Source organism: Artemia franciscana, chromosome 9 (genome assembly GCF_032884065.1).
Source record: "Artemia franciscana chromosome 9, ASM3288406v1, whole genome shotgun sequence".
NCBI lineage: Eukaryota > Metazoa > Arthropoda > Branchiopoda > Anostraca > Artemiidae > Artemia > Artemia franciscana.
In genome coordinates, this window is record NC_088871.1 from 33,974,868 (window position 1) to 33,999,690 (window position 24,823).

General features: G+C 36.5%; 1 protein-coding gene across 10 annotated transcripts in view; it reads left to right on the forward strand.

Moving 5' to 3' along the window:
- LOC136031311 (uncharacterized) overlaps window positions 1-24,823 on the forward strand; it is a 118,508-nt gene that overhangs the window by 69,127 nt on the left and 24,558 nt on the right. For 3 of the 10 annotated variants that reach the window (XR_010618493.1, XR_010618492.1, XM_065710771.1), the window contains exon 1: window positions 23,631-23,749. The exons of 5 other annotated variants lie outside the window; for them this stretch is intronic. The gene's annotated coding sequence lies outside the window, so the exon portion shown is untranslated. Of the gene's footprint in view, window positions 1-9,547; window positions 11,186-23,630; window positions 23,750-24,823 lie in introns of those variants that run through there. 2 more of the 10 variants (XM_065710778.1, XM_065710777.1) reach the window with 2 other exon arrangements.

Genomic DNA, 24,823 nt, shown 5'->3' on the forward strand with positions numbered 1-24,823 from the left:
CTTTAAGTTTATTAAAGTAATTCAAAGGGTTGATAACATCAAATTTTATTGTAAAACACTGATCCAAAAAATATTAAAAACAAATAATTTTGCATTTGTCCAAACGAATTATTACTCTAAGGCTAATGAATAAATGGACATTTTGTTCTATAGCACTTCAAACCATACCGACACAGTTTGTTCACATATTTGTATGTTCTGTGCATCTTCTGCTGGTAGCATTGCTTTCCTTCCACTTTGACAATATCCCCGAGTCTATCTTTTATGCTCATTCTTTTTGACTTCGGTTGATTTATTTGGCTGTCTGTCAACAATTCAGAATCTTTGGAGTCTCTGTTGCTATTGACAACTTTTCCAAGTCTCTCAAATACACTCCGTTTTTTTGAATTCGGCTGTCTAATCTGCACTCGGTTTGTAGTATTCTTACAAGTAACGTTGCAAAAATCAGTCGAATTACGTGTTGATGCTTCAACTGCTACTCTTGCATCCACAGTTTGATTATTGGAGACTCTTACTTTAAGAACTTGTGAATTATTTGGTTGTCTAACCCACACTCGGTTTGGAGTCTTCTTGGGAGTAAGTTTGGAATAATTCGTCAAGTTAAATTTTGGTGCTTCAATTGATGCTCTTGCAGTCTTACAAGCCGATGCTCTTGCATTCACATTTTCATCATTGCAGGGTTTAACTATAGGAACATCACCTGTATTCTTTTTAAAACCAGCTCCAGTTAACAAAAAATTCACAATCTCGGCATAAATTTCATTTTTAATCCTGTAGCTGAACCGTTTTTTTTCATTTATTTCTGCATTGCGGCTTCTGAACTTCTCATTATCAGTATAAGCTTTGAATGCTTGTTGATAGAATTTCTCGTTCAGCATTTTCTTTGTAAATTCTTCAAAAGTAGTAGTTTCCATTTTTAAAACTCTATAAAGTGCTCGCACATAAGCGTTCTAAGATGTTCTAAGTATTCTGCATTCCCCTCGAGGCTATATAAGCATGAAATGACGTCATGTTTTGTTTGTATCAGCTGTTTTTTTTGCTGCATGACGTCATTGTGTTCATGATTGATCAGCATGGTAACCAAATTGTTGTAACGTGTATATATAATTACAGCGGAAAAGTGGTGTTATGTTTTGTTTTACAGTGTGTTTTTGATTGTGGTTTCTGCAACTAAAAATTGTTATATCAAGAAAAAATTGTTTCAGTCAAGAAAACATTATTATGTCTCCAGTTATCCCGTCGAAATTATCTTGTAAGATAAAACGGCACAATTTATTGCTAAGTGTTTATAATTGAGCTATAATTAATTCAGTTTATCGGGCTGCTGAGTGATTCGTACGGACACTTAAGGATACTTGTCTTGATCATCAAGATTTGACGAGTTTTTTTTATCATATCTAAATATACAGTGATCAAAGAAGAAATTCAAATCAAATGACGCTTAGGGATCTTTCAGATTGAAGTCTAAGAATTTGCCCAGCTACATCTATAAACACCAAAGAGACTCTCGTTAAAAAACCGCCAGGACCAAATTTTGCAAATAAGTAGTGCACATAGAGGTTAAAATGCTACAAGAACTAATGTGCATTTATTCATTAGTCTTATAGGTATAATGTTTTTGGACACACCCACATTAAATTTTTTTTATTATTATTTTGGATCAATGTTGTACAGTAAAGTATAATCTTATTCCCAAGTTGGATTACTTTAATAGAATTAAGAGACAGGATTGAGGCAAAGAATGAAGAAATAGTGAGGAATAAGCTCATTTAATCGTCCTGAAAAAAATTCTAAGGTTTTGTCGGTAGATTACACTAAAGTTAAAAATTAAAAGTAAATTGTTTTTTTTATGCTAAAGTTCGAATTTTTGTCTCAATTCTTTAAAAATGACTCCTGAATAACAAAGCTCTTTTAAAAGTACTAAAAAAAACTTTAGCGTAAAGAGCAAGGTATTGAGGACGGGACAAAACCCCTCATATTTTCTTTCAGTTGAAAAAACTTGTTTTTTTATTTATTTAATTTCTTATTTTTTCAGATAATGTTGGGAAATTCGGCTTCCCTCCACGGAAAACTCCATTCCCCATGAAAAATTCCTCCATGAAAGATTCTCCCACGTAACTCCCTCCGACCCCCCACAAGAAAAATACCCCCTGAAAACGTCTCTAAGCTACCCAATAACCAATGTTATGTCTAAACAATTGGTATAGTTCATAACTTGTAGCCCTTTCCTTGGGGACTGTGGGGGGTTAAGTCATCCTAAAAACAAAATCTATTAGATTTTTTGACTATGCTGTACAAAACGGTCATCTCAAAATTTTGATCAGGTGACTTTGGGAAAAAATGAGCGTGGGAGGGGGCCTTGTTGCCCTCAATTTTTTGGTCACTTAAAAAGGTTACTAGAACTTTTAATTTTCGATAGAATTAGTCCTCTCGTGACATTCTAAGACCACTGGGTTAATACGATCACCCCTGGAAAAAAAAAAAAAAAAAAAACACGCATCTTTGATCCTTCTTCTGGCAGAAAATACAAAATTCCACATTTTTGCAGATGGGAGCTTGAAACCTCTATAGTAGTGTTCTCTGAAACGCTGAATTTGATGGTGTGATTTTCATTCAGATTCTATGACTTTTAGGGGGTGTTCCCCCTTTTTTGAAAATAATTCAAATTTTCTCTGTTTCGTAACTTTTGATGGATATGACTAAACTTGATGAAAATTATATGTTTGAAATCAGCGTAAAAATCCGATTCTTTTCATGTATATATTGGTATCAAAATTCCGTTTTTGAAGTTTCAATTACTATTGAGCCGTGTCGCTCCTTACTACAGTTTGCTACCTCTAACTGTTTGAAAAGGCTGCAGCTTTACATTTCATAATTTTGGACCAAATGAGGTGGGAAAATTTATGATGGACATAACTATTTCTAAATAGTTTTAATGGCACTTGGTATTAACCAAGTGACATAGCAATCGCAAATTCGGTCGGTCTGTCGGTCTGTCTGTCGGTCCCGGTTTTGCTACTTTAGGCTCTTCCAGGTAAGCTAGGACGATGAAATTTGGCAAGCGTATCAGGGACAGGACCAGATTAAATTAGAAATAGTCGTTTTCCCGATTTGACCATCTGGGGGGGGGGGGGGGGGAGTGGGAGGCCGGTTAATTCGGAAAAAATAGAAAAAATGAAGTATTTTTAATTATGAGCGGGTGATGGGATCTTATTGAAATTTGATGTTTGGAATGATATTGTGTCTCAAAGCTCTTATTTTAAATTCCGACCGGATCTGATGACATTGGGGCGAGTTGGACGGGGGAAACCTAAAATCTTGGAAAACACTTAGAGTGGAGGGATCGGGATGAAACTTGGTGGGAAAAATAAACACAAGTACTAGATACATGATTGACATAACCAGAACGGATCCGCTCTCTTTGGGGTAGTTGGGGAGGGGGGGGTTAATTCTGAAAAATTAGAAAAAATGAGGTATTTTTAACTTACGAACAGGTTATCGGATCTCAATGATATTTGATATTTAAAAGGATATCGTGTCTCAGAGCTCTGATTTTAAATCTCGACCGGATCTGGTGACATTGGGGGCGAGGAGTTGGGAGGGCGAAACCTAAAACTTGGAAAACACTTAGAATGGAGGGATCGGGATGAAACTTGGTGGGAAAAATAAGCATAAGTCCTAGATACATGATTGACATAACCGGAACGGATCCGCTCTCTTTGGGGTAGTTGGGGGGGGAGGTTAATTCTGAAAAATTAGAAAATGAGGTATTTTTAACTTACGAACGGGTGATCGGATCCCAATGAAATTTGATATTTAGAAGGATATCGTGTCTCAAAGCTCTTATTTTAAGTATCGACCGGATCAGGTAACTTTAGGGGGAGGGGGTAAAATCATGGAAAACGCTTAGATTGGAGGGATCAGGATGAAACTTGATGGAAAAAAAGCAGAAGTCTTAGATACGTGATTTACATAATTAGAACGGATCCGCTCTATTGGGGGGGGGGGTGTTAATTCTAAAACTTAGAAAAAATGACGTATTTTTAACTTACGAAGGAGTGATCACATCTTCATGAAACTTCATATTTAGAAGGACCTCGTGACTCAAATCTCTTATTTTAAATCTCAACCGGATCCAGCGTAATTAGGGGGGGGGGCTGTTGAGGGGAACCGGAAATCTTAGAAAGTACTTAAAGCGGTGAGATCAGGATGAAGCTGCATGGAAAGAGTAAAAACCTGTCTGAGACACGTGACTGACACAATAGGACCGGATCTGCTCTCTCTGGTGGAATTTGGGGGGGGGGGGTTATTTTGAAAATTGAGGTATTTGTAACTTACGAAAAGGTGACTAAATTTCTAAAAATCATATTTAGAAGGATCTTGTGCTATAAAGTTTTAATTTTAAATTCCGACCAGATCTTTTGATATTGGGGGAGTTGGAGGGGGAAATTTTGGAAAAACACTTGGAGTGGAGGAATCGGAATGAAGTTTGGTGGATAGAATAAACAAATGTCCTTAATACGTGATGGACAAAATCGTACTGGATTCGCTCTCTTAGATACATGATTGATATAAACGGAACGGATCCGCTCTCTTTGGGGTAGTTAGGGGGGGGGGTTCTGATAAATTAGAAAAAATGAGATATTTTTAACTTACGAACGGGTGATCGGATCTCAATGAATTTTGATATTTAGAAGGATATCGTGTCCAAGAGCTCTTATTTTAAACCTGACCGGATCTGGTGACATTGGGAGGGGGAGTTGGGAGGGGGAAACCTAAAACTTGGAAAACATTTAGAGTGGAGGGATCGGGATGAAACTTGATGGGAAAAATAAGCACAAGTCCTAGATACATGATTGACATAACCGGAACGGATCTGCTCTCTTTGGGGTAGTTGGGGGAGGGGTTAATTCTGAAGAATTAGAAAAAATGAGGTATTTTTAACTTACGAACAGGTGATCGGATCTCAATGAAATTTGATATTTAGAAGGATATCGTGTCTCAAAGCTCTTATTTTAAATCCTGACCGGATCTGGTGACATTGGGGGAAGTTTGGGGTGAGGGAACCTAAAATAATGGAAAACGCTTAAATTGGAGGGATTGGGATGAAACTTGGTGGTAAAAATAAGCAGAAGTCTTACATACGTGACTTACATAATTGGAACGGATCCGCTCTATTGGAGGGGGGTAATTCTGAAAAATAAGAAAAAATGACGTATTTTTAACTTACGAAGGAGGGATCGGATCTTCATGAAACTTCATATTTAGAAGGAACTCGTAACTCAGATCTATTATTTTAAATCTCAACCGGATCAAGGGTAATTGGGGGGGGGGCGGAAATCTTAGAAAATACTTAAAGCGGTGAGATCAGGATGAAACTGGATGGGAAGAATAGAAACCTGTCTAAGATACGTGACTGACATAACCGGACCGCATCTGCTCTTTTTGGTGGAATTTGGGGGGGGGGGGGGTAATTTTTAAAATTGAGTTTATTTGTAACTTACGAAAGGGTGACCAGATCTTAATGAAATTTGATATTTAAAAGGATCTTGTGCTTTAAAGTTCTAATTTTGAATTCTGACCAGATCCTTTGACATTGAGGGGAGTTGGAGGGGGAAACCGGAATTCTTGGAAAACGTGAAAATTGGGGTATATTTATCTTACGCATAGATGATCGGATCTTAATGAAATTTGAGTTTTAGAAGGAATTCATGTCTCAGAGCTCTTATTTCAAATCCCGACCAGATCTTTTGACATTGGGGGGAGTTGGAGGGTGAAATCTTGGAAAAACACTTGGAGTGGAGGAATCGGGATGAAGCTTGGTGGATAGAATAAACAAATGTCCTTGATACGTGATTGACAGAATCGTACTGGATTCGCTCTCTTTGGGGGAGTTGGGGGGAGGGGTTCAGTGATTTGGCGAGTTTGATGCTTCTGGACGTGCTAGGACGATGAAAATTGGTAGGCGTGTCAGGGAGCTGCACAGTTTGACTTGATAAAGTCGTTTTCCCTGATTGGACCATCTGGGGGGCTAAAGGGAGAGGAAAAATTAGAAAAAATTAGGTATTTTTAACTTACGAGTGGGTGATCGGATCTTAATGAATTTTGATATTTAGAAGGACATCATGACTCAGAGCTCTTATTTTAATTCCTGATCGGCATTAAGCCTCTTATTTTCCTTTTTGTATTAATGTATTGATTCATAGAATCTTGTTAGAGCTCATACCATATGATCTCTTGGCTCTTAGCTCGTCACGCCTCGTCACAAGTGTCATATGAGCTCTTAGCTCTTGTTTAAAGACATTCTAACGCGCCTTATGATTATTATGAGCATGTCTCAAAGCTCTTATTTTAAGTATCGACCGGATCTGGTGACTTTAGGAAAGTTTGGGGTAAAATCATGGAAAACGCTTAGATTGGAGGGATCGGGATGAAACTTGATGAAAAAAAGCAGAAGTCTTAGATACGTGATTTACATAATTAGAACGGATCCGCTCTATTGGGGGGGGGGAGTTAATTCTGAAAAATTAGAAAAAATGACGTATTACTTACGAAACTTACGACGTAAAACTTACGAAGGAGTGATCGGATCTTCATGAAACTTCATATTTAGAAGGACCTCGTAACTCAGATCTCTTATTTTAAATCTAAACCGGATCCAGCGTAATATGGGGAGGGGGCAGTTGAGGGGAACCGGAAATCTTAGAAAATACTTAAAGCGGTGAGATAAGGATGAAACTGGATGGAAAGAATAAAAACCTGTCTAAGACACGTGAATCACATAATCGGACCGGATCTGCTCTCTTTGGTGGAGTTGGGGGGGGGGGGGTAATTTTGAAAATTGAGGTATTTGTTACTTACGAAAGGGTGACCAGATATTAATTAAATTTGATATTTAGAAGGGTCTTGCGCTTTAAAGCTCTAATTTTAAATTTCGACCAGATCCTGTGACATTGGGGGGAGTTGGAGGGGGAAACCGGAATTCTTGGAAAACGTGAAAATTGGGGTATTTTTATTTTACGAATAGGTGATCGGATCTTAATGAAATTTGATATTTAGAAGGAATTCATGTCTCAGAGCTATTATTTCAAATCCCGACCAGATCTTTTGACATTGGGGGGTGTTGGAGGGGGAAATCTTGGAAAACACTTAGAGTGGAGGAATCGGGATGAAGCTTGGTGGATAGAATAATCAAATGTCCTTGATACGTGACTGACGGAACCGTACTGGATTCGCTCTCTTTGGGGGAGTTTGGGGGAGTTTGGGGGAGGGGTTCAGTGATTTAGCGAGTTTGGTGCTTCTGGACGTGCTAGGACGATGAAAATTGGTAGGCGTGTCAGGCAGCTGCAAAAATTGACTTGATAAAGTCGTTTTCCAAGGTTAGGCCATCTGGGGGGCTAAAGGGAGAGGAAAAATTAGAAAAAATTAGGTATTTGTAACATACGAGTGGGTGATCGGATCTTAATTAATTTTGATATTTAGAAGGACATCGTGACTCAGAGCTCTTATTTTAAATACTGACGGCATTAAGCCTCTTATTTTCCTTTTAAATCAATCTATTGATTCATAGAATTTCGCTAGACCACACCATATGATCTCTTGGCTCTTAGCTCTTCTTGCCTCGTCACAAGTGCCATATGAGCACTTGGCTCTTGTTTTTTTCTCTATCGAATATTGGCTACATAATATGTTTTTTGCATAAGATTATTTTACATGTGATGTAGACTTTTTCCTGTCAATAATAACCTTTTTTCTAAATTCCTATTAAATCATCACTATTAACGCTTAGCATATAACCCTGACGAGGATAGGCTGGGTATAAAAGATTGCAGTTATTCTACTGTTAAAAGAAAGTTGATGGTTTTTCTCCTTTGCTCCTTTATACATCCCTATCCTGGACAAGAAAATCCTGCTCGTGTGGCTTCAAGGCATAAGGTTGGACCTTTCACAAGCTATAATAACAAAACCCATGACTGCTGACAGTGCTCACGGGTGAACTTGAGGAGTGGCATCCCTTGAGGAAATTATAGCCTAGTAAACAACACAGCATTGGATTCTGATTAACGCGATAATTCTTCTGGGTTTGTTTTGTTTTGACGGGCTTTCCTGCGCTAAGAAACTTCTTCCTAACTAAGTTACCTATTATGGGTTGCCTCCCCCTAGCGGCATAATATTTGTAGGCATGAATATATAATGAGTCAGAGTTAATAGGCTTGAGACTGCATGTGCAGGATTTTGACTCTTGTTGATAGAAGACCATCATCAAGTATGGAAAACTAGGTTGTGACCAAGAAGGGCCCAGGAATGCGCCAAGCCTCCATTCACACTGGAGGTCCCAGGTTTCCTTGCCGCCCAGTTCTAAGCCGGCTTAAGGGCTTCGGATAGACTTGAGTAGATGTTTTAGTCCCCGTCCTGCATTGGTTGTGTGCAACCATCGCTTTTCGTGAGGTCATAATAATTTCAATGATTTAAAGGACACCAAAGTTGCAGCTTGAAACGTTAGAACATAAATTCAGATGCTTCAACCTGGACTTATTAGGAGATTCAGAAACTCAAATGCCAGGGGTAGGAAAGATTAAATTAGGAGACGTATACTTCATTTACTCAGTGGGAAGAATGAGGTGCATAGGCAGGAAGTAGGACTTATGGTGAATAAGGAAAGTACATTCTAAGACAAAGCTGGCAATTCAAGATGTATGACAAACAAGAAAAACAAATAATATAATTAAATACCTGAGAAAACGACGGTAATATCACCCAGCGGACAGAAAAGAAGCAAAAAGGACAAAAGCAGAAATTTCGGCAAGAGCCTCTGCCAAGCCATCTTCAGCGCTCAAAAAAAGAACAGAAACTAACTTGTAACTTTGGTTAGATTTTCTTCTTTCTTTTTTTTAGCACTGAAGGCAGCTTGGGGGAGGTCCTTGCCAAAATATCTGCTTTTATCCTTTTTGTTTCTTTTCTGTCCACTGGCTGATATCACCCTCGTTTTCTCAGTTATCTAATTATATAATTCATTATTTTCTTGTTTGTCAGACGTGGCGAACAAGGAAGCTGCCAAGTCTTGATTAGGCTGGAAAGGCATTAATAATAGAAAGCTGATTTCTCATTTTATGACTAAAAAGTGCACAGTATCAATCATAGTAGTACATGCCCCAGTAGAACTAATTGATGGAGATAGTAGTATCTCAGGCGAATTTTACTTACAGCTACAGGATTCCAAGTAGAAATATGGTACTTTTATTAGGGAATTTTAATACCAAGGGCAGTAGAAATAGGATAGATGGTATTGTAGCCTGGGTAAATTTGATGCAGGAAAAGAAAACAGTAATGGTTAGATTACTGCAATTTTGCAGGTTTAACAATCTAGTCATAACCATTACAGTATTTGGCAATAAAATGGTTCATATGATAAATTATAATGGTGCATTACTTCAAAGAAAATGTATTCCAGCATTAGTTTTTCACCAATTCGTAAGTTAAAATACTTCATTTTTTCTATTTTTTCCGAATTAACCGGCCCCCCACTCCCCCCCCCCCCTAGACGGTCAAATCGGAAAAACGACTATTTCTAATTTGATCTGGTCCGGTCCCTTTTGCAAAAAAAATGCAAAATACTATATTTTTGCTGAGCGGGGCAGAAATTTGTTCAATAGGCTCCTCTTGTATACTGAATCTGATTGAATGATTTTCATTAGTATCACTTGATACTAAGGTGTGCTTATTTCCTTTTTGAAAATCAGGTAAATTTTCTCTGGCTTGGAACTGATGGGTAACATTAAATTTATGAATATCATACATTGTTGGAATATACATAAAAATTCAGTTCTTTTTAAATATTAATTGTTATCAAATTCCTTTCTTTCAATTTTGGTTAATAGTGAGTTGTGTCACTCCTTACTTACAGTTCATTACGACAAAGTGTTTCATAAGTGGTAAGCAATTCACAACAGACTCAGTTTACATTTGAAGCGAATCCCCAATATTCAATAGCTTCGGATGAGCAAGGAGACGAGGGATAGACCATTTACTTCAATATATGAGGTAAATATGGCTAGCCAAAGTGAACTTTCATTCAAAAGTCCGGCATCGGCGTTGCCAGCTTATGCATTGAAGTATTAAGGATGGCCTCGATTCCAACCGATCTGGTTGTTGGTTTATAAATAAACTAATATGAAAATTTATAATCAAACTTATAGGAAAAAATTTCAATGAATCTACTTTTGGGTACTTTTTCAATTGATGAACAGTATACTGCAGTCATGCAGTTAGTTACACCATCCAGTTACAAATGTACACCATCAAATTCTTAATAGTACACCATCAATTTCTAAAGTAGGCGGAGCCTGGATCCATAGATCCAGCTCCGCTGGTTTCAACAACAAATGAGTGACAAGATGACGTCAGATAAAGCACAAAGATCACGCTATTTAAGCGTGATAAAGATCACGTGATTTAAAGCACAAAACGACTGGGACGCTTCAATTTATCATTTACATTTCAGAGTTAGACTGAAAAACATCAATCGTAATTTTTATTCTACGCTATTATGAAAACTGAAGGATCAAATTCTGAAAAGCACTTCAAGTTAGCTGCAGAAGAGTTAAAAGGAGTTAGCAAGCGAAAAATGAAAGGTTTCCAGCCTGTGTTTAAGAAAAAGGAGTTTATTTTTCGAGTTGGTCAAAGAGGCTATTCGAAAATGAGCCAAAGAAGTATATACACTGAAAAGAATAAAGTGGCTGATGAGCGTCAGAATGGGAAAAACCAGCCAATGTTGGAAAGGGAAGAATATATGTCCCAAGGAAGAAAAGCCTCACATCAAAGGCAAAGCTATGAAGGAAAAACTTCAATTCATCCCCGAGACAAGGAATACAAGGCATATAGAAGCAAAAACGAAGTTTATTGGCAGAAAGAGAAGAGGCACAACCCTTGCTGTGGCGATAAGATTGTTACATCTGAAATGGCTCTACAGCGAAATTTGGCAGCCCTCAAAAGAAAAAGAAGGGTTGCCCAGCCAAAAGAAATAGTACCTGTCTTTCCAGAAGATTTTCAATTTGAAGTCAATTTTCCTTTTGGCCCTGTCGATGTTTTACTATTTGTGGATGCCGAATGTACAACCTTGGAGCGTTAAAGAATTTGGAGGCTGGTATTTGTGCGAATACGAAGATAGCTTCTATCTTTCTTATAGGTAATATAAGCTTCTATCAAGTTTTCTAATCGTTATCTTTTCCAGGACTTAGACAAAGGGGTTTTGTAGCCCTGCCTTTTTATTAATTGTTTATACTCATACGCTTAATCGTATATTTACGTCGTGTTTTACAGGCCTATATAATTTATCTTTGGCTAGTATAATATATACCCTTTTGACAACTTACAAGCACAGTGTGTTTTCATGTAGCTCAACACTCCTTTTGACATTCTTCGAAAGCTTCAGTTTAATACCCATAGCCTTTTTGGAGACCAAGGATCAAACATGCCCCACCCTTCCCAATATCAAAGCCTAAATGTAAAAAACAGGCGAATGACCACCCATATACGCATACTATGTTTTGATTTAGTTCAACACCCTCCTAAACATTTCCTCAAAATTTCATCTTAATACCTATTCCCTTGCTAGTAGTAGTAGCATCTAGCATTGATAGTAGTTGCAGTAAAAGTAGTAATAGTTTGCGCATAGCGTATTTTAATTGATTTAATCAAAGTAGGAAAGCAGCTCAACTTTGACCAAATTAAATAGAAAACGCGACCCAAATAATGGTTGAGTCTCAGCTTTGGCTCATATTTGTTATGACCCCTCTGAACAAAGAGACTTTATTTCCCCTTAGACTAGCAGAAGAAAATTCGGAGCAGAATTATCAGAAAATATATTTTAAAAATACGTTGTAGGCTTTTCTTTTACACAAGTCTTACAACACCCCTTTCCTCATAGATCATTTAAGGGGAGGGGGACTAAGGGGGCACTCGCCCTGGGTGCAAAAATCGCAAGGGCACAAATTCAACATAAGTAATCTGACATATATAATCATTTTGTAATTTTGAAATCCTCTCTCGTTTTACTGCAAGCTTCTTTTTTCAATTAAACAACCATTGGTTTTCAGGAATCGTTCCTAAGGGACTGGGCCAAAAGCAAAACTTTAACGCAGAAAGCAAACTGAGGAAGGGGATGCTCCCTTCATATACGCTACGATTTCTGTTCGTTTAAGTTTTAAAATTGCTCCTCATTTTCAGTAAAAATTAGTTTTTCATTTAATATCTGAGTGTTATTCAAACCCTGCCGGGAATTTGGCCTGCTCTTTCCGTGTCAAATTTTCCTGGAATTTCCTCCCACTAAAACTTCCTTCGCAAAAATTTCACCCCTGCTTTAACTACTTCTCTCTTTGTAAAATTCCGTCTAGACCATTCCCTCCTCAATGAAAATGCCTCCCCCCCCCCCAGAAAATCGTTCGTGCTTTAGTTAATTTTTTCGATCGATAGTGTATTTTTTAGTGAATTTTCGATCGTTTTTAGAATTATTTCGCGATTGGGAATTGACATGAATTATTTTCAACCAGTCAAAAGAATATTTTTGTTTGTTTTTGTTTTAGTGCAACTTGCTGTCACATTGTGGTTCGTTGAACACAGTACTGATGCATCTTTAAATGAAATTTCACCTCAACTCAGCGATGAAGCTGTGGGTTCGTATGAATTAAAAGTTAGTACTATTTATTCTATATAAGTTCAGGTATTAGTTATCACGCATTAAGTTATATGTAACAATTTAATTTGTTTAAATTAGTATGTTTGAATTAAAACTTTTCGACATCCGTATTAACGTCACTCTCTACAGTCATCACGAATACTTTAACTAGAAGAATAAGAAGAGAATGATATCTTTTGAAAATACAAAAGCAGTATTCTCGAAATACTCTAATACAAGATATTTGATTAATAGGCTATACAAAAATAAAAATCCACAAGAAGGCTTTTGAAACACTTTGACGCTTTATCTTTTTTTACTTTTTACTTTTTTTTTATCGCCACCCGTATAATTTTTTTCTTTTTTGTATATTGATTGAAAAAAAGAAAATTGTTTTCGACACAGTAAAATGCAGATAAAAAATGCAAACAACAGTTGAAGCAGGCGTAGGCCTAAATACTATCATTTATGAACTTATATTTCGTCTCTAAAAAGGAGACCAGTTGCTTTAGGCTATAAGTTTTATTTTTTAAACAAATTTAAAAAATAATTTTTTTAACAGAAGCTAGTATTTTTTTTTGTGAAGATGAAATTTAAAACCAACATAAATTATTGCTGCACAGTTTATGCAAAATATATTGGTAAAATAGGGTCAAATTTACTGAAGTGTGGTATTGCCCTAAGTTAGTGGAATTCTGAAAAACTAGCACTTTTCTGAAAACTAACTTTAACAAAAGTATCCTTAGGTGGACCTGAATAACTTAGCAATAAGAACAAGACTGTCGCCCCTTTATAAGCAAATGCATTAAGCCAATTTAACTAAGGAAGCTTGGATCACAATGAAATTTCTTAAATTGTTTCTTGTATGCTTAATGTGTCTCTGGTGTTTTCTTTTTTATTTTTTTTTATCGCCACCCGTGCAATTTTTTTTCTTTTTTGTATATTGATTCAAGTTACAAAAACGAAAAAATTTACCTAGAGTTTTTTTTCTAAAACTTCTTGTTAAAAAATTAGTTTTTTTGTCTTTATTAAAGTATTTTGTAAATTTGGAGTTTACCCAGTAGCTATATAAAGACAGACTAAGGAGACTAGAATTAAATATACAACTTTTAATGTGTTAACAGCACTAACTGTAACATTTAAAATTATACTGGTAGTTTAAATATAAAAATTGGACACCTTTTTTCAAGAAAGGAATAGGTGTCCCCAGGTGGGTTTAAATTCTTCTTTAAGAAAACAATATTTTATCCAAGACTTCTTAGTCCTAATGGCTAGCATATTCAACTATTAATTTTCTCAAAATTTTCGTCGGAAAGGTCTGTCATTTAAGTTTTGCTTGGGGATAGCTTGATTTTTCAGATTTTTCAAGCTTAACAAGTAAACTGTATCTCAATGGATACAATTTACTTATAGATAATCATAACTTGGATGTGCTGTCAGTGTAGTTCCATGTTCCTCAATTTGGAATTTCCAGAATAAAATTTTGCCTCTGAATAATTAAAGATTCAAAAACTATCCTATAGTTAAGTTAATGGTTATAGTTAAGTGGCTCGTTTGTGGCATACTATGCTTTATTCCTCTACTGGGAGTTCGATGCTCAGTAAATTCACCTAAATTGTTTAGTTCGTCGTGAAGGTTTTGCCTGTTAGTCATTGTTAATAAGTAACTTTGTTGTTAAAAATGGTTAACTATTTTTTTCTTAACACTGGTATACTTATATTTTCTGGTCTGAAAAAAAAAAAAAAAAAAAAAAAACATGAGGTAGCAATAACTCATGAAAATCAACTAAATCAACTTAAAGTAGGTTATTTTAAAATAGCCCCAAATCGTGGCCACTATTCACCTAAGTTCTTGACTAGACTTCATTCAATATACTGTAACCGTATGTATAATTTGTCTATCAGGATTGCACCCATTTTTTAATACCTATGAAATGCAGGATATTAGAGCATTGAATTTCCGTTACTGACAATACCTTTTATATCTGCCTCGTTGGTACGTGAATCGTATTTTTCCAATGTTGAGTGCATATGATATATTGCCTATCAAACCCGTATATAAGGGGGTTGGATTGGGAGGTTTGACCACCCCCCTGAATTTTTTGTCTGATTTGTAAAAAACTTGACAAAATACATATAAACAAATTTTTTAATTTGTTTTTTCGTTATTTTAGTCTCCTGACCCCCCCCCCCCAAATTAAATACCCCTCCCTCTGGCTATGGCCTTGAACATGCATTCTGGCTATGACCATGTCCATGTCATTTAATAAGTCGGATTTCAAGTTAAATAAAAAAGCTTTTCAATGATTAGGTCCTTTTCATCCACTCGTGTGTTAGTTTGGCCTGTCTAAGGAAAGTTTCTTCGTATGTTTGTGTGTTTGCCTTAATAACCATTCCTGTATGAGTTTACTTATGTTTATGTTCACGTATGTCTTCATTGTATATTTATGTGCATGTATTTTTCTTTTCTTTTTCTTTGTACGGTTTCTTGAGCTACCCTGCTATTTATACATATTGTATACTTGTATATTTATGCAGAGAACTATTACAGGAATAAGCAGTGACTTGTACCCAACTTTACGTAAAGGATCCTATTGGCTCAGCTCTTATAAAAAAAAAAAATAAGCTATATAAACCAGCTGATCGAACAAGATAGTCCTGCACTGGAAGAAATTGGCAGAGCCGTGAATGCTGCTATGCTGATCTTCAATTGTCCAGAGGAAAGCGTTTCAAAATATATACAAGTAAAAATTATCGGTGGATTTGAGGATGAGTTGTAAAATTGTTATATCTTTTTGAAATTTTATAATAAAAGGAGAAAAAAACGAATTCAGATTAAGTTTGTTTTAATAAACAGAGTAGGTCAGTGCACAGTTTTCGTTTCTTGAGGGGGCAGTGGGGGTAGGATTAAAATTAGAAGTAGCAAAATATTAGAAAATAACGGGGATATTTAATTGATTGATACCTGTTTTCAACATTCCACAAAAATAATAAGCAATGAAATAAACATAGCCACTACTAGAAGGCCAAATACCCTAACAAACAAACACAAAGTTGAATTCACAGAATTGATTTCCACTGTCTTGAAAAGATTTTCCCTATTGTTTTAACTTTGTATTTATTTGTTATGGAAAGGCTGTGTGGCCTTCGTCGGTATTTTTGCCAAATACCCTATGCACAACGGATCGATTAGCTAATTATTTCTCATAATTAACTAATTAATTAACCAATTAAATCAAATTATTCAGTACTTTGTCTTTCCTTTTCCAAAAAAATCAAAAACAATAAATTTATCAGAGACATAAACCTGCTCTCACCCTGTATCTCAAATGAGGGGAAACCTTTTGAAAATTATTCATTGACAAGCTATAATTGATCTGCAAAGATTACTGAACGTAAAAATTAACTAATAAGTCTCATGTCCTGCCGAATTTTACTGATTAATTGGTTTCTATCAGTGGATAAAACCCCGGGAACCAATATGTATCTCAATTTTGATAAATTCACTACATGAATCCCTATTTGAGCTCATTATTCAAATTAAAGCATTACTTAACGATGTTTTAAGAGATATTCATATTTCATTGTTTAAGGAGATATTTATATTTCAATTAGATACTATAGAGAGAAATGTAAGCCCCCCAAAACATATTATAATCTTCATCAATTACTGGGAATCTATTGTTCAAATTATCAACTAAATTAGTTTTTAATAATGCAAAGTTACTCCCCTATGAGGAAAAACTATGCTACAAGGCCAGAATGCTGTTACACCAAATAGTCAAAATCTGTCAGTAGCAACCCAAATCTGTTACACGCCATGTCTTAATTGGTGTAGCCTATTAAGGGTTGAAAAGATCCTACATCATAGAAAAATTGTGAACAAAAGGCTACGCCTTTCTTTCTTTCATTTATTAGACCATGAGAAAATACCACGCCTCCCGTCGCTTTCATTGGTCTCTTTATTACTGAATATAATGACTGATGAATGATGAATTGAATGAATATAATATTGTTAGAAGATAACACTCCTTCCCAATCTGGAAGCTGGCTGGGGAATGTTTTATAGCAGATTTTAATGCGTATTTATTTATTTACAATGTAAGAGGTTGAAAAAATACTGAAATTTATAGCTGCTCATCATGGTTTAATGTAGCTCTTTACTTTTCTTTGAAATTTTTTTTTGTGGAAAAACTTTTGGAATTAGTTTTCTTAAATAAGTGACATGTAGCAACTTTATCATGTGGGATTTAAGGCTGATTATTATTTATTTGTTTTATAGTAAAAAGAAAGCGGCAGGTCCGCCGACGAATTTGAATTTCTTAAACTTCCATAAACAAATAAAGAAGAAACATGTCGAGCTGCTTCTCGGTATGGTAAGAATAATTTAAATTACTTAAAACAGGGCAAAACACAGCAATGGTTTAAGAAAGGGAAAAAAATGGGAGGTCACTTGTGCAAGAACCTCATTTTACTTCTGGATGGACCGCCTGAACAGACAGCCAATAAGCCTAATAAATACCTAGCTAGCATCTTTGTGTAGGTAAGATATATTTGGGCCTGTCTTTCATCAAAGTAATTGCGAACTTACAACTGATTAACTTATTCATGAATTTGGGGAAAAGAACAACAAACGTTGTAGAGTTCTATCAAGAAAACATAATTGTAGGTTCAAGAAAGCACAATTGTCTCTTTTAGATGTGGCAACACTGCTTGAAAGACGTTAAGTTACAGTCACGCTTATTGACAGATTAGGTGGCTTGAAGATTAAGAGCTGTGTGTGGTAAAAAGAGAGACGCCCATCCAAGGGAACAACATATTAGTTTCAAAATTCATAAATTACGTGAGTGGATGATTAATCTCACGCACTAATGCAATTATTAAATACATTAGATGTGTTAAGTTTAAGGAAAATGGAGTAAAATAAAAAGCTGGAGGGCATGAATACGTCCGACAAACACTGTCGTAAGCAAATAAATGCCGTGTTTTGTCTTGTAATGTACTTATTTATGTGTTTTTTTTCTCGAAAACGGCTTGATTATTTTTGCTTTTTAGGCAAATTGACATCCTAGGATCTTCTGGCCTAAAAAAAACTATCTATATAGGTCACAAATTTGAGAACATTCGTTAAGAGCCTTGATTTTGGAAAAAGACGTTAGTGACGTTGTACTTTTGAAAACATTTCAAGAGGCTATATAGGTCATTTGCCTCTGTAGTGGTTATAGGGTTCTTAGTGGCTATGAAGCAAGAAAAATAACACAAAAAAAAATATAATTGACAAGACATATTATGTGATTGACGTCACACTTATGAGCACGTTTCCAAAGGAACGTAACTAAATATAAAATACCAAGTGTAATTAGTTTATTTACAGAAGGTAAAGATTTATAATATATATTATAGATTTATAATGCATAGAGGACAAATGAACAACCTACACCGTCAAATATGACAAAACTCATTCAACGAACTAAGGTAAAGCGGATTTTTAAAAAATTTCTAAAATAATGTTAAAATAAAAAAGAAAGATATATACCATTGGAATGCTTGCGTCAGTGACAATTACAACGAGTCAAAATAATAAATGAAGAACAAAGAAATATCCCTTTTGAAGATAAGCTGCAGCAAGAATTAAAATGAGTCAAAACCAAACAGAACAATAAAGAAATATGTGGTAACAAGGCACACGACAACGAGGAGTAGAACAAATTAAAAATAAAAGTGAAGAACAAAGAAATACACGGTTGAAAGATTTGCCACAGAGCGAACAAAGGAATCTGTGGTTCGAACATCTCAAAATAATTATTGTGCTTTTAATTTCGACAAGCTCCATATACCCTTGAAATAGATATAGAATTTATATGGTAAAATCTTTTACAGGGTCGGTTGCTGTTTGTGAAAGTAAATTAGACTGCCGAAGGAACTTTAACCAGTGACCTGTTCAGAGAGACACGAAACATCAAAAATAGGAATTCTTTGAAGATTGTAGGCAACACTAAGTCTGCCATAGATTTTTTCTATGGCAATTTTTTCTATTGTAAAAGTCAAATAGACTGGATAAAAATAGCTAAACTTCTTGAAGAAAGCAACACCCAATAATCTGACAATTAAGCAAAAAGTTTACCCAATATCAACAAATATGGTACAAACAGGACATTGTCAAAAAAGGACAAGAATTTGTCCTTTGAATGACACTGCTTTTTTCCTGTTTGTTTCTTGTTAAGGCATTGGTAATGTTCAGTTCATATTGCTTTAAATGGAGCATTAAGTAGGCTACTAGAAGGCAATTTTTACAATATAATTTAAGTATCCTCAATTGTACAACTCACCTTAATATATTATGTTGTTGGCCTATATTAAACAGTAAACTACATTATATTAGGCCTACTTATTATAACTATGTGTATACAAGGTGTATAGGTTTTTATAACACTGAAAAAGCATGCAATTGGGTTTAGAACATGTTTTCTTTTTCTCCATTAGTGTTGTTCTTCAGAGCCACCCCAATTGAAAAACTTCTGTTTTTGACTCTCCTAAAAAGTTGCAAAAATGGGGTGTGTCACACTTTTAATTATCACAGCCAAGCTTACATATAGCATCTTTGTAAATTTCAAGGCACATTGTGTTACACAGCATATTTAAGTAGGCTAGTAGACTTGAATTCATTTCTTTTTAGTCCTGTGTGGCCAAGTGACTACATTTTAGAAAGTTTTTTTTTAAGTTCACAACAATGAAAAGCAGCTTTTAATGTATATAAAAATCAGGGTTTGCAGCAGAATGCTCTTCTTTCTGGGTAAACTCTTTGGAATTTTAAGTTGTCAGTATTATTAATGAGGGAAAATCATTACTGATAGGTTGCATATTACTTACCTTAAATTGCATTTGCCAGCAACATAAGGTGGTAGATCCTGCTGTAGGTATTTGCTGGTGGTGAGTGATGTAATTATGTTGGCTTAGCTTCCCATTTCAGCCTCCACTCAGCCCTCTCCCAGTCCCTATCAACTCCAGCCTTGAAGGATTTGGGAGTCTCAGCTTTGATGGTAGACTTGGATGGGCTATTCCAGAGGGGGACCACCTGAATGGAAAAGAAGCCACGTCGTTCCCTTCTCCGACATCCAGGCAGGTGAAGCTTCAGACTTTGACCTGTTGAATTGTTAGCCAGGGAGGGGGTGAAGATCTGGTTCAGGTGACTGGGTTTGAAAATTGTGCATGCTTTGATCACATCTCCTATATATCTTCAATATGTGAGGGTTGGAAGTCTCAGAGACCCTAGGCAATCCTGTTAAGGGGCATTATTTAAGCCACGGACCAGTTTGGTTGCTCTCCTTTGGACACTTTCAAGGGCTCTTGTGTCCATTTTATTTTGGGGAAAGACCAAAGTCAAGCCAAACTCAAGGTGGGGACAGACAAGGGATTTATAAAGTTTTGTAACCACGCATGACTTTCTGGTTACAAAAGAGTGCTTAATGAGTCCGAGAGCTCGATTAGCTTTTGCAACCTGAGCCTGAGTGTGGCTGTGGAATTTTAAATCCTTGTCCACAATGATGTCTAAGTCTCTCTGCTCGGCAACTGCTTCCAACTGATCATACCCTGTATGGTAGGGACGGTGGGGGTTGTTGTGCCCTAAGTGCAGTACCTTGCATTTAGTTGCATTGAATTGTAGGATAGCCTGTCGAGGTCTAGCTGAATGCAGGCTCTTTCTTCTTCACTTTCAGCAGGCCCAATGAGCTTACAGTTGTCAGCCCATAATATTAATAGGTTGCATAGATAGATTGTACAGTCGTTAATATATATGCTGAACAACGTTGGCCCAATGATGGTTCCCTGTGGGACGCTGCTTATGACCAGGGAAATGGAGGAGAAAATTGGATTGCCATTATCAGTGTAGGTCATGACATGTTGAGATCTTCCAGTTAGGAATGCTCCAATCCAATCAATCACTTCCTCGTGCACCTGGTAAGCTTTAAGCTTCATCATCAGGTATGAGTGTTCAACTTTGTCAAAGGCTTTGGCTTGGTTGAGTAAGATAATGTCGACCGGTTTACTAAGTTTGGTCTAGACACTCAACACCAAGTTGGTGTCGATTGACCTACCCCTACGAAATCCATGTTGTCTATCGTTAAAAAGAGTATTTTCTTGTAATAATTTATTAGAGCATGGTTAATGATACCTTCCATAATCTTGCAAATGGCTAAGGTTAGGCTTACTGGTCGATAATTTCCCAGGATATCCTTGTCACCTTTCTTAAAAATTGATATAATATTTGCTAATCTCCAGTCATTTGGTACTGACTTTTTGGCCAGGGACATGTTAAATATTCTGGCAAGGGGGAGGGAAATGTGAGCAGCAGATTCTATCAAAAGCCGAGGGTGGAGGTTATCAGGTCCAGCAGCTTTGTTTGGAGTTTAAACTTCTTAGTATTTTAAATACATCATCTTGAATAATTATTACAGGAGACGTTGGGTTATGTACTGTTACAGGAGATATGGTTGGGTGTGTAATAAAGGGTGGCTTAGAGGTGAAGTTTGTGCAAAGGCTGGCATTTATGCAATCAGCAATTCCTTTTGAGTTGGTAGTACTTGAGCCATCTGATTTTTTTAGCCTGTTGGTGCATCAACGTGAAGGGTTGTTGGCTGTAACATATAACGCCAGAATGTTTTGAGGTTTTTCTTTGAGTCATTTGCAATAGATTCTTCATGGTCTCGGATAACTTTTCTTGTCATGTTTCTCAGCTTGTTTTGGAGCATAGTGTATTTGTTGTGATGGTTGTCACACTTGCATTTTAGATATTTATTCCATGCTCTATTTTTCTTTCTGATAATTTTCTTAATATTCCTGGGAAGGTATGGAAGAGTCTTTGGTTTATCTGACCAATAAACCTTTGTATGCTTCCTACATGAACCTAGTAAAGTAGACTTAAAACGATTCCAACTAGATTCAACGTCTGTCTCATCTGATAATTCCTCATCCCAATTTATATTAGCTAGTTCTTCACGGATCAAAGTGTAATTGGTAAAAGTTCTCTTAAGTTTACCATCATGACTATGGTTAATATTAATGTCATTCATTATGCATATGTGGTCACTTGCACCAATAGCTGGAAGGTAACAAGCGGAAGTAATCCTCTAAAGGTTCATTTGTAATAAGGAGGTCTAGTAATGATGGTTGTTGTGAATGTCTAAATCTAGTGGGTTGCACTATTATCTGAGTTAGGAAGTTGTCAGCAAGGATTTGGGTGGTTGTGTAGGAGGGGTTATTAGGTGGAGAGTACCAGATATCTTCAAACCAACAAACTTCTGGCATATTAAAATCACCATAAAGCACAAGTGATGAATTTAAATTTCAAAACATCTGTATTAGGTTAGAAACTGCTTGGTGAGATACTAGTTGGTTTACAGCTGATGGGCTACGGTAAAGCACACCAATATTCACAGTTTCGAATCAAATCAGAAGTCTAACTAATACATGTTCTGACCAAGCATTAGTAGGTTGAGAAATACAAAAATCAATTTTATCTACCTTGATTCCAAGCCTAGTGTAGATAGCCAATCTTCTTCGACACAGGTTACTATCTAGGTTGCTCAGGAGTAAGTGTCCAGGGATTTGAATATGTGCGTCATCCAATTTGGTCAACGAGTTCTTAGGACACACCTCACAAACACAGAAAACATCTACATCCTTTTCATAAGGTAACACTTTTAGTTCTGAAAGTTTTGGCACTAAAGAACCAATGTTTGTGTATAATATTCGTAGTTGCGTCCGTTTTCTTTGTCTGGCTGGGCTGTTGCTAGTTCTGACTTTGCAACTTTGATACGGATTTTAGTCACCCGAGCTAGCAGTGATGCAGTCGGTTTCATACAAATCAGATGCAACACTTATGTAGAGCAAGAGCTTGAAACTGAAGCCGCGGAAACAAAGGTTGAACTAATAGAAGTCTTTCTGGCTAGGCTTGATGCACTATTTACAAAGGATATGGGTAAGTCTAGTGAACTATCGATAGAGGGGGGAAGGAATCCCTCCCCCCAGGGGATCACATTTTTTTGATACAATGGCGCCATCACGGATGACAAAGTTTTGTTCACCGGCTGCTGCACGCTTCTTTATCTCTTCAACTAGTTCTTTCCTTCTCTGGCGGTCTTCATTGGATGCATCAGCAAAGAAAGAGATACTCCCCCTCCTCGCTCTCAAGGCCTTCAATATATCCAGTTTTATTTTGTAGTCTCTTATAGAAAAAAGGATTGGTTTGGGTCTGTCTAGGTTACTTGTATTCTTACCATTAGGTAGACGTTTCAAATTAGTAATAGCCCTGACGTTAACTGAAAATTCATCTTTTAAGTAAGTTGAGATGAATTGAGCATCGTTGGTTTGCAGAGGAATGTCATAGGCAATCAGATTAAGTCATCTTCTGTTTCTGTCTTGCTCTGGTCTCACTATTTTGCGGACGTCTGTTTCGAGACGGGTGGTTATAGAATTTTCCACAAGTTTCTGCACATCATCTACGGAAACTTTCGATTGTATAGCCGTCTCGAGCGTTTCCACCTGAGCCCTCACAGTGTTCAATGAAGTCTGCATATCAGATCTGAAACCAGCAAACATGTCACGCATTTCACTACAATGGGAGTCGAGAGTGTTGTTCACTATATTTGGAACATCTGGTTTACTAGAACCCGTTTTGCATAATGGGCATGTCCAGATACTTCTAAGTCTTTCGTTCATTTTACAGAAAATGTTGTATTCGGCCATACTCATTCCTAGACATGTTGCACAGAGCCATTTATCATATTCGTCACACTGAATGGCTGGCGAGGACTTGCTCAGAATACAACCAGAGACAGCACACTTATCGACTCCTTTTCGGGTGTTGCGGGTTTTGAGCTATTGGACGCCAAAATTTGAGAACGAGCGGCAACGCTAAGCGGAAAAATGTAATACAGATAGCAATCTATTATTTTAAATACAGAGAGCGCAGTATTATCTTATGTACCGATTCACCATTATCATCATCACGTAAACAAAACAGGTCCTGAGAATTCAGATTTCAATGACCAAATACTGCATTGACTAAACACCAATTCAGGTAATTTATATATTGTTCTTTTCAGTAACTTCTTCTGAAACGACTGGTAATAATTGCGTTTAGATGTATGAATTCAGTCCTTAATATTTTTGTTTTTAATATACTGCACTTAATTTTCAACCACACAGATTATCATCACTCCAAGGACTAACAACCAAGGATTGGTAGTGAGCACTGAATACCTCCCTTTCAATGGTGCCAGTGACCAAATCTGTATCTGCCATAATTTGATTCTTAGTCAACAAACAAACAATTGCATTAAACAAACTTACACTAACTACAGCAAAATCAGGGAGATATTACAGGTAGTAAAATGGGACCAAGTGATTGTCAAGTGAGACTTTGAGCTGCTTTAAGAACACTGCTCCAAGCTGAGAGGATATGCACTTCAATTTCATTCCTGACAGCACCAAAAAACTGCCACACCTGAACCAGCCTATTAAAATGGTTGTGAACTGTAAGAAGAAGGATTTTTCAAAGTATAAGAAATCAGGGAGATATTACAGGAAGTAGAATGGGACCAAGTGATTATTAAGGGAGACATTGAGCTACTTTAAGAACACTGCTCCAAGCTGAGGGGACATGCACTTCAAGTTCATTCCTGAAGGCACCAAAAACACTGCCATACCTGAACCAGCCTATTAAAATGGTTGTGAACAGTGAGAAGAAGGATTTTTCAAAGTGTAAGAAATGCAAATGCACACACCACTGGGATCATTTTGCAAGAGCAAGGAACTAAGGCAACTGACTAGGCACTTCATAACTGACTATGAAGATAACTTGGTATTGAACATCCCAAAGAGGTTCTGAAGATACATATCTACTAAAGATAAGAGTAGACAAACTCTTTCATTCCTGAAGGAAAAAAGCTGGAAGATTTGGAAGACATTGCATATTTTCTGAACAACACATGTGCATCCAACTTCTTGTAGACCCCCTGTTCAGCCACAGTACCCAGCTCCCCAAGTGGTCAAGCTCCCAATGCAAAAAATTGTGACACAATGGACAAGATTTAAAAAAAAGGCTGAGGAAATTAGACCCTGACAAAGCTAAAGGCCTAGACAGTATACATCC